Source organism: Trachinotus anak, unplaced genomic scaffold, assembly GCF_046630095.1.
Source record: "Trachinotus anak isolate AG129_WGS33_773 ecotype Australia unplaced genomic scaffold, CSIRO_AGI_Tana_v1 ptg000007l, whole genome shotgun sequence".
Classification (NCBI taxonomy): Eukaryota; Metazoa; Chordata; class Actinopteri; order Carangiformes; family Carangidae; genus Trachinotus; species Trachinotus anak.
Genome location: NW_027273858.1, coordinates 2087744 through 2099383, shown reverse-complemented (window position 1 = coordinate 2099383; position 11640 = coordinate 2087744). Strand labels below are relative to the sequence as shown.

The following is an 11640-nucleotide window of genomic DNA, read 5'->3' as shown; positions in this document are numbered from 1 at the left end:
AGGACGGCTGCGAGGGGAAATTATTTGCTCTCAGGGAATAAAGGTGACAGAGGACGGAAAGGGAGGAAATGAGGAGGAGAGAGAGCAGAGAGAGGGGGAAACCTCACAGTGAGGAGAGCGGAGGAGGTGAATTAAAACCAGAAGTAGGACAGCCGGAGCCGGCATATCCCTGGGCAGCCATGCGTGTCTGTGTGTACGCTGTAAAACACAGCTAAGCGCTGCGAAGTGTTGTAAAATTCATCAGGTTTGTGTTTGCGAACATTGCTGCGCCTTAACTCTACCATGCTTGCCTTTGCCTCTCAATTATGTACAAGTGGAATTAGACATGAATATAGAATGACCTGAAACTAAACGCAGATGCAACAAAAACACACACTCACACACAGTAAACAGGTGATTTCCTATCACACACACACACAAACAGACAACAAAATCAAAATAACATTCAGACATGCTCAAATAGGGAAACACAGGGATGAAATAGATGATTTATTCCTCAACTCACCAACAACAGAGCATCATTATTACACACATCTACAGGTGGCAACACACTGACTGGCTTTATTATATGTTCTCTCCTTTTTAAAGTAAAGCTAACAAATGCAGTAGGGAACCATCAGGTACAAACATATCAGCATTTTACACTTTAAAAAAATGAAGAATTACTGTCCTAGAATCAGGAAAATGTAGTGATCCAATCACATTTTTCTCTTTTTCTTTTTTTTTTTGTTGTCTCCAGGCGGAGAAAAGGTTAGATCAGTCACTCACTGGTTAGCACTTCGTAATCAGGAGAGAAGGCCTGAAGCTCCCACCCCTGCTCGTGTTTGTTTAGAAAGTGGCAGGTGAATTAACCAATTACATTTTGATTTAGAGAGGGTGGGGCCAAAAGTCACTGCCCTAGGTCTTCGTGAAGGCTCAAGGCCAGAGCTGCCCAACTGTCTGCCAAGGACTTCATGTGACAATATTCACAACTTAGAATAATTCTAAAGCCTTTGATTGGTTGGTCAGTGTTGAGTTAGCCCCAGCTCTAATGCTCAAGGCTAATGTGTAAATGTACAAATCATACACTACTGTATCTGTGCTCTCTTCACAATATGAAGTGTTCAGATATGTTCAAGTAATTGTTCGGACATTGAAAGTAGTCTGAACAAACAGCTAGGAGATGGTTAGCTTAGCTTAGCTTAACATAAAGACTGGAAATAGGGGGAAACTGCTATCTTAGCTGTGTCTTTAATCTGAAGTGTAGTGAGAGTGGAGGAGATCTTTTCATCTAACTCTCAGCAAGAAATTGTTCAGAGTTGATCACATGGACTGGAAAACGTGGTAAATGGAATATCTATGATTCATTCAGCATTTCATAACAAAACAGCAAAAACAAAAAAAAAGAGAGAAAAAGAGAATTCTCAAGTAATCACTTGGCCACTGGTGCGTATTTCCACCTAATTTCTTCAAAATCTGTTAACTGGTTTTTGAGATTTCGCTCTAATGAACAAATGGGACTATAAACACGACCTCCTTGGCAGATGTAACGGTGCCAGTTTGGTGGAAGTGCACACAATACACTGGAATTAATTGTTCTCTTAATTCACTTCTGGCAGGAAACATAGCCCCACACTCACAAGACGAGGCAACAAACGACTGAATTAATGACTAAAATTAGATCTGGATGAAAAATTTGGACAAGTCACCAACCGGGTGCCATCGTGTCAACCTAATTCCTTTACTCTTTGTGTGTTTGTGTGTGTGTGTCTTTGTTAAATGGATAGCTGTTGTCGGCCCAGAGTAATATCAACTCCCACATGCACTGTTAATGCCAGACCAAGGACGGGATTCACACACACACACACACACACACACACACGCACACAATCACACACACACAAACACACACACAATATAAAGCCAGCAGATCATTAATCCAGTCTGGAGTCTATTTGGAGGCCACATTTCATGGAAAGAGGGAGAGTGTGAGAGGGAAAAACAAGAGACAGAGGGGAAACAAAGAAGGAAAGTGGGAGAATGAGAGAGAGAGGCAGTTATAAGATACTAGTTGAGTATATACAGGGCTGTATTTTCAGATACCTCTCAGCTGCTTGTTGCTCCTATGACAGAGAGGTGACAGAGCAGCAGAGTAAGAAGAGGGGGAGGAGTAGAAAGAAGGAGAGGTGAGAAGAGAGGGTGTGAGATGAAGGGAGAAAAAATGATGGAGAGACAGGGACTGAGGAAACAGAGAAAGACATCTGTTGTTAATAAGGTTACACACTGGAAAACCACCAATGGTAACTTCAGTAATATGATTTAAATAAAATGAAGTTCCATGTCTTATTTGTTGGTGTTAAATGAGGATTTTTGTCTCTTTTTCTATTTTTACTCATTATTTCGGGCTGTAAAACGATGTGTTCTTGCATCAGAAGATGAAATGTCAGTCAGTCTTCGCCTCGACATGGATCCCAGATTTGTCTGGGTTTGTGGGGATCAGCTTCATCTGGCAGTACTTTGGACCAGAGACAGGATATCATAAAGAATGTCACATTACTGGTGTCCTTGAGTTACAGTAGCCCACTTTTTGTTGACCACAGCAGAAGTTCCAGTTTTATTAAATTTTATAAGTTGCTGGCTGCTGCAGCAGGTAGAGATAAATACACTTCCTCTCTGAGCCATCATCATGACCCTGGAAAAATACAAGGACATGTTGATGTACCTTCAATATTTATTGCTAAATGCTACTGCATTTGTATAACGCTCTTCTAGTCGTAGAGACCGCTCAAAGTGCTTTACAATACAGCCACATTCACCCATTCACACACACATCCATACATCCCACCCATGCTCACACTCATACATTGATGCAGCAGCCATCAGGGGTGATCTGGGTCTCAGCATCATGTCAAAGGACACTTTGACACGCTGGAGAAACCAGGGTCTGAGCCACCAACCCTCTGATTGGCTCTTCCTCCTGAGCCACAGCCAGCTCTCTTATTATCAATTTTTATTATGACCTGTAAACACAGTGGGAGAAGATTAAGCAAGATGTAACCATGAGAAACTTCACCTGGCCCCTTGTGTTCATGTTTATATTGGTCCCATAATAACTCTGCAGTGCAGATTATCATCTGACAAGGAGAGTTGCATGTTTTTAATGAGTCTGAGTCATAGGGTGAGATTAAATGTACTCATCTTGAGCCCTCAGCTGATAAAAATTTATGACCCTCACCATGGATCTTTGAGCTAAAACTTTAAATGAGTTTAGTCCCAGGGTGTGAGGCGAAATTCACTTTTTAAATTTCTGGTCAAAAAAAGTTTTAATAAGCCTTTTTGTACCTTTCTGTTACTATAACAAGAGCAGCTTTACTAAAATAACCCCACATAACAATAATGTTATACAGCCCTCGACACCAAGCTTGTTTTTACAAGGTGGTTTATCAAATCATCAGGACACATCCACAAAAAACACCACACGCCAACTTATTTCCTTAGCACTGGTTGGACTCATTAAAGCTCCTGCTCCACCCACACAGGTGTTTTCACTTTGACCTGGTTAAACCTCCTCTCTGGACTGTGTGGGTGTGTGCACACCTCTTGATTAACATCTTCCTCACCCTGGTGTATTTCACCTGTTACAGTGTGACACCTTCTGCTGCTGTCTGCCACTGTTAAAGTTGTGGTGATGGAGAGGAAGGAAGCAGTGTGTGCAGTGCAGGTGGCTTGTTTGGCAGCAGGTACGATGGCAAATCAGCTGATAAGCAAACAGCAGCACCTGGCAGTAGAGATGTGGTGCACTTTAACCTTTTCACAGCACAGCGTCAGTGGAAACTGTACACTACCATACCCTGTTTTCCCGTTGGACTCAGTCACAACACGCTGTGTGAAAAAGGTGCTTATTAGTCTGTGTTGTGTGTAGTGTTGTCGATTGTGTTGTGTTTTGCTCTTTTACTCCACACGCTGCTGTTTTGAATCAGCATACGCTTCATGTGTTTTGTGTGAAGCAGTGGAAAAGGTGGAAATAGTCAGCAGACAGCAGCAATGCTAACTCACCTAGTATTTCTAATAACTATTATTAGCAATGCTAGTAGCATTAATGACGGCTGATAACTTATTTGTGTCCCAATAAGCTATGAAAGTGTTCCAGTCTGAACCAGGGCCCTGAAACCAAAGCTCTAAATGCCATACAGTCATCTTCACTTTTATTATTTATACTTGTGCTTTTCCCACTGTGACATATCAAAAATGTTTTCCATGAAAAAGTTTGAGAATAAATGAAGGGACTTTGGATGGAAGATGAATGTGGCTTTGACCTGAGCAGAGGTTTAATGAAAAACGTCAAAGAGGTTGGACTTTGCTTCCTATTTATTTCTGTGTGGAGACACATTCACTTAAGGTCTCAAACTGACCTGCCTCCATCAGTTTTCACAGTTCGTTTGACACATTCAACAAATGAGGGGTGCACCAATGTCAACTCAGCTGGAGGGAGGGAGCGGGAATTGACCTCTCATTAGTTTGTTTATAATGCTGTCTCATTACTGCACTGCAGAATAATACAAGTAGCAGAGAAGTTGAGATGCTGCTTGACTGTAGTGACTGCAAGGATTATGACTGAGGTTAATGACAATGACAATGATAAATGATTAATGATAAAATGCTGTAGGCAAATATATGCTGCTGTTACCCAGCTAGCCATGCTAGCTCCCCAAGCTCATGTTTATGACCCAACCCACACTATTTCCCTCTGATTTTTGTTCTGATTGCAGCTGAAAGGTTTGAGTTCTCTCTGCTGCCAAATGAGGTTTCTTATCAGGAGCAGGTGGTGGTGGTGATGGTCGCTTCCCAAGAGCGTCAGCCATTGTTGCATTTACAATACAAGAAGTTATACTACACCTTCTGAGCAGTGCTACTTCTTCAGGGTGGATGCTGCAGTGATGAGCCCGGCGATAGCTGGTTAGCGTGCTGTGATAGAAGTGGAAGCAAAACATTGGTGTTGCTGTCTGCCACTGTGGACAGCTCTTGGCGAGTAAAGGAATGAAGTTTGATGCTGAACTCACAACATTTATTCCATGCTGGTAAGTTAACAGCTACTAATGCTAACCAGCCAAGCTGTGGTTGGTATAGTTACAATCTCCCCTTCCTGAGTTACAGCATTGAAGTTGACCTTTGACCATTTGGATATAAAATGTTGTCACTTTATTTTATCCACATAGATATCAAAAGTTAAATTGTGTCATAATTAGCATATGAATTCATGAGTTATGGCTAAAAATTTGAAGAAATTCCCTGATGGTGGTGTTGTGATGCCGCGTTCACGAGAATGGGATAATGGGAAAGCACAAATATATATATCATATATCATTCAACTGGGCACCCACCAGACACACATCCCACCCACCACTTATCCATTTATGAAACTCACCTAAAAACAAAACAGCCAGAGATTAATGACAAATGGCAAATAAATTCAGGAAGGATTTGTTAAATATTAAATGGTGATTGTTCAAAACAAAAGATTAGCAGAATAAACTAAAATGCTGATTAAGGGAAACATCACTTTAAACTTGCTGAAACAACTTTGGTGATGTCTTGAAGTTTGCGGTTCTCATCTGTTTGATTCCCAGATTCATTCTTGGAGACACACTGTTTATTTTATACTTCTAATGACAGCATAATAAGAAGTAGAGAGTAATGTGTCAAACCTAACTGCTCCCCTCTGTTATATATATTTGTTTTATATGTTTGTACTCTTAGTCTTAAGAAATGTTGCAAATACAAGCAGCTACAAATGAATGAATGAATTGCTTCAATGTCCACGGCACTAGTGTAGAAAGATATTACTTATATTTACTGTTTGTTTGCTTTTTATTACATTTTGTGTAATGAGGAATCACACTTTTCAAATTAGTTTAGAAGTTGTTTTTCCTGCTATTCGCAGCTTGAAGAGGACACATTGGCAACATCAATTCAAAGTTTGTGGAATTACAAACTTTGTTTTCCTCAAAATGTGTTTTTTTATTTTATTTATTTATTTATTTTTTTTCACTAAGCCACACATATATTTCTAACACATACATGGTTTCACAGCTTTGATGTGACTCATTAGCACAACCCCAAAACCTGCAAATGATTCATGAAAAAAGCAGAACACCCAGTCGTCAACATGGAAAACAACATGTGAAATAATTAACTCCCTACAACCTCTAAATCCAAGTCTTACTATTTGATGAGAACTGAGAAGCAGCCGTAAGGCTCAGTCTTTCCAGAAACCTCTTGAATGTACTGTCTGAACTTACTTTGGTTCTCACAGATTTAGCACAAGATCAGAAGGAGCCAGACCACACAATGGGCTTGCATCCAGACACAAACATAAACCCTCACATACACATATTTCACACACAGTCATTATCACAGCTCCTAGGACACTGGAATGTTAACTTGTTAAACTCAAAGCGATTTCATTATAATCAAACTTAAATGAAAAGCTGTTTCAGTGCAAATTCTTACCGTGCAATCGTTATTGCAACCCTGTCTCCTATGAGCTGCATTCAAATGCAGCTATTCTTAATAAGCAGTTTCAAAGGCGACGTCCAGTGCAGATGCAGTGCAGATGATTACTGCAGTGGTAGAAGTGTGTATCAGTCATATAAAAGTGCTCAAAATATGACAGAGTATAATGGAAAGATTATATTCAAACGCCATCTGCCAGTAAAGACTGTGATTCATTCAAAAACTGCACAACAAGTCAGTAACTCAATCTGTTGTTTTCAAGTTCAAGAACACTGGTTATCCTAGACTCTGTGGGGTCACAGGCAAAGAAGACCCGCCCCCCCACAACCAACCCTCCACCTAACATGCCAACTAGAAATCCCCTAAACATGTCACATGCAGACTATGTTGGATGGTACGACTTACGGATGTTCCCGAATGCCTCACATGCAGGCCATGAGTACAGGCTAGCTACACCACACATCATCTGGGCCCCACTTAGGGGGGGTTTGGAGCAGCAGCGGTGCACAGTTTAGTGCCTTAATGGGAGGTTTAAGGGGGGTTGTAGATGTCACTACCAAAAGTAAAGAATTAGCTGTCAAAATAGATTTTTCTATTTATACATGTGCTATCAGTAACTTAACTTCTTAGTACCATCTAATGTCAGCAGTAAAACTACAACTAGTCTCCTCAACACCAAGCCAGTGCGTGTTTGACTCTGGTGGCAGAATCAGAAAAGTCACTGTGGTGTCGGGGTCACTGAAATGAATGGGCTGAAAGCAACATACAGTAGACCACACTAATTTTCACTGGGAGCACCTTATTTTTACACAAGGAAAATATAACACTGTACCACCAAGATACTATTAATCAAAAATATTCTCACACAGTGGCTTTAAATAATTTCCACTCAGGGATTTCACTTTCAAATTGAGGTTACTACCTGTGAAAAGTGCTTATGGAAACCTGGTGCTACATACAACATCAATTCTACACTTGCACGTATGCACAACCCCCCCAGGGTACAAACCAACTCACAGCTAGCAGCAAAAGCTAACACAGCACAGATAATTCACTGTGTGTATGTTACTTGTGTACAACCTGACAAACTGCTTCATCTGTCTCCATTTCTCCTGCTCATTTCCAGTCATGTTTCACTAACCTGTGCTGTTGGTAGAGACCCTGCCGTCCCTCACCTGACCAGTGTCCTGCTCACACACCTGCTTCCCATTAGTCATCTACTTTAATATAGTCCCGCTCCAGCATTCACCCCTTCATTAAATGAGCTACTGTGCTGCCTCAGTGTTCTAACCATGTTTTTGTTTTGCCTGCCTTTGTGTGACCTTTGAAATCTAAGGTACCTGACCTGCCTTTGCCCTTTTGGTTTCGGGGTATGTCGGCTTCTCTAACTGCCCCTCTACTAATGAGGGTATTTCGATCTTTGACCAGGTAAAGACTGTACTGAGTCCTCACCCCATCACTGTTTTCCAGGATTGGGAAATACTGTAGCTACATACACAAGAGAATAAAAACGTGTTAGGAAGCTGAACATTATTTTGTTGCCAGATTATATTACATCTACTCTGGAAATACTGCCTGACCACCAAGCCAATACAACCCCCCACCCCCATCCCACCACACTCCCGCCCTCCCATGGGCTCTTACTTACACTAATTACATCAACCAGCAATGAACAAGCGGTGCTAATGGATCTCTACTAATTCACTTGACACTATAATTTCTACTGGTAATCTAGTTTTCTCTTTTTTTAATGCCTCTGTTTGTGCTTCAGATTTGGCACAAACATTCATTTGGACTCAAGGATCAAATGATTAGAATTTTGTGGTCAAAGTTCAAAGGTCACTGTGACCATAACTCGTGAATTTATACACAACTGACACAAATTAACTCAAATGTCTGTAGGGGGGGGGGGGGGGGGGGGGGGGGCTGTGACCATATTTCCTGTAACTTGGCTGGTTGTTGATGATTGTAGTTTTGATATGTTATTGAAGTTTAGCATTGAATGGTCTCAACTTAGCTTTGTGTTTTACTGTGACTGTCACATTTCAGCTTGACGCCGCTTTAATGCTGCTGCAGAGAATTTCATTTTGTGCTTCAGATAGGTGTTCCTGAGAGTTCAGTCGAGCTGCTCTAGAGGTTTCTTTGTCGCACAGGCTAAATGGCAGTCGGGAAGCCGGTGCTCTCCACCTCTGAATGCTTGTAGAAGAAATACTGCTCTGGCTTACACAAGTCGATGAGAACTTCCAAACTCCCCAGTGAGGCTTTGAAGTGATAATAGCCACTGTCCAAAGCCTCTCTTCCCTCAACAGTCCCTGCTACAGGTATATGGACTCTGTGGCAGGTCATTTGTTATCAAAATTGCTCTCACATCTTGCTCTTCTCTTTCCTCCTCCTACTCTCTGTCCCTTTGCCTTTTCTTCTCTCTCTCTTTTCTGCCCCCCCCTCCTCCTCCTACTGCCCTGCCCTCTCTGCTTCCTCCTCTACCTGTCTTTGTTGTTAGCCACACTGGGATATGGCTTTGTGTCAGGTCACGTGTTATCGACCGCACACACACACACACACACACACACACACACACACACACACGTGACTGCAGAATATTCTTGCTCGCTCCTCTTCCAAAGTTTACACCATGACCTCTCATCTCTCCCTCCCTCTGTCTTTGAACCTCAAGTACTGTGTAGCCATAGCCTTAGAATAAAAGCAATTTTATTGCATTTTTATTCTTAACACTGATAATTAACCGACTTAAAATACCTCTCTGCTCCCTGCAGGTGCCTGCTCATCCGTACAGAACGTCTTGCTAATTACCAGGCTCTGTTTGGTCTCCACAGCTCTGAATGGTGGACAGCCTGATGTCCTCGACAGTGAGGACGACGACTTTTTTTATTTTCATTGTTTTGTGTTTGTGTTTTTTTTGGTAGATTTTTTATTGATGTGCAGCCGCTCGAAACAAAAACATGGTTTTGGCGTTGTGAACGCGATATCGACACACACATCCACTTGGACTCAAGGAGGAACTGATTAGATTTTGGTGAAAGGTCAAGGTCAGTGTGACCTCACAAAACACTTTTTAGCCATTACTCAACACTTCACACAAAATTTTACACAAATGGTTGATATTTTATATGAATCAATCAGGGATGTAATGTGAACCTAGTTGCGTTTTATAACTATATCTATAATATGAATCGCAAAAAATTAATAAATTGATCTTTACATTTATACAAATAAAAAATTATAAATAAATATAATCATCATGAATTCAAGGAAATGATAAATGTAAACATTTTGATTAATTTAATTTCCAATATTTCTCTGTTCCACTGATGATTTTGTCATCTCTGACATAATCTTATTTTGTCTTTTTACATTTAGTCCTTAAAGGATTCTCTGAAGCTGTGAAAACCCTTTACCCCCTTCACCTCTGCAGTGGATTCACTGTGGATGTGACGGCTGCAGCTCAGTGGGACGGTGGCCAAGGATCAGACCTGCCCCCAAACCCCCATCTCTCTCTCTCTCTCTCTCTCTCATCCTACTATTTCTACCTGTCCTCTCTGGATCAGTGCTTCTAGTCCACACACACACACACACACACACACACACACACACACACACACACACACACGTTGAGTGTAGCAGTAGCAGGCAGAGCATCTTTGAAGTTCTCTCTCTCTCTCTGTGTCTCCTGTGGTCTGAGCCATCAAAGTTTCCATTTATTGGTTCCTTTGTGACAGACTTCTCAATCTGACACACCACCTCTCTCTCTCTAACACACACACACACACACGCTCATATGCACACACACATCTTCCCATATGAATTACAGTGTAACTTTGACCTTCAACACTTGCAGATCTCAATGCGCCACATCCCGGGACAAAGTTTACTGACTACGTGACGTCAAAGAGAGATACTTTTGGATGAAGTCCCACTGCAACATTAAAGCTTGTTCTTTAGAGATGAATGGACCCTTTTGATTCCACACACTGATACTGCCTTTGTTAGTTTGGCAGGTGACCAGTTGTTGATAACAGAAACCCTTCCTATAATCATGTGAGCAGAAAGCAGCATCGTATTGACTTTTAATTATAAAGGACTGGTTCACTCAGTGTTTTTCTGCCATAATCACAGCACTTTCATCCTCTTGCAGCCAAACTTGTAACAACACTGTTTCATTCCAGGGCCAAATTTCAGGAAAAAAAAGTCACATCTTATGTTGTTCTCTTGAATCTGTTTGTTTTTTCTCATGAATGAATTCCATCTCTTGAATAATGAGCTACAGAGAGCACATTTGTTTCTAAAGCCTCCAAGAGACAAAGATGGCATGGGAGAATAGCACTCCAGAGCTTGGTCGGCGCTGCTTAATTAGCGGGCCAGCGTTGGCTTCGAAGACAGCCACGTTTCTGGTCTCATTTCATGCTGTGGAAACGGAGAAGAAAAGACACTCGCAGATGTCTGGAATTCATGGAAAGCTAATTGTCTTTCACACTTTGTTGGCTTGTTAGGCCTTTGATTCTCTTTCATACTTGTATCGCTTTCTTTGTGGTGCTTTGCTTCATATCCTTCACCCCCCCCACCCCACCCCCACCCCCTTGTCTCTTCCCTTTGTCCTATCCGCTCTCTCTCATTTTGCCTTCTTTCTCTGGCTGCGATATCAGAGAACAAATCAGCATCACTGTCATTGTTTTTCAGGCCTAGTTAATAGCTGTTGACTTGACAGCACATGTAATGATTTCTGCCTTATTTAATAGCTGTAGCTGTAATCATTTCTGTTTTTTTTTAAAGCAGTAGACTTGCTGTAGATGTAATCAGAGACTTAATGATGTGTGAGGTTGTCTGCCGACTGGCTGGTTCATTTTTAGAACAATTGGGATGGGCTTTAATTAATAGGCTGACAGAGTTTGAATGCAAATCCTGCTGTCGCCATCTTTCTTTGTCTCCGTGTCTTTTCTTGGATTCTGGCTTTGTATCCGATTATTTTACTTGTCTTTCTATTCTATGTTCTTGTTCAATCTCTGTCTCTCTTGGTTGGTTTCTTTTCTGATATGTCTCCCCTTTCTGTTTTTTTTTTTTAACTCATCCATCTCTCCATTTTCTTCCCCTTTTATTTTCCTCAATCTATTTTTCATTACTTGCCGCCTTCCC

General features: G+C 41.3%; 1 long non-coding RNA gene across 1 annotated transcript; it reads left to right on the top strand.

Moving 5' to 3' along the window:
• Positions 1–500: 500 nt before the first annotated feature.
• Positions 501–9993, top strand: LOC139622534 (uncharacterized). The gene is made up of 4 exons (XR_011691301.1): positions 501–5057; positions 8591–8813; positions 9417–9539; positions 9871–9993. It is a non-coding gene; the product is annotated as an uncharacterized lncRNA (long non-coding RNA).
• The last annotated feature ends 1647 nt before the right edge of the window (positions 9994–11640 follow it).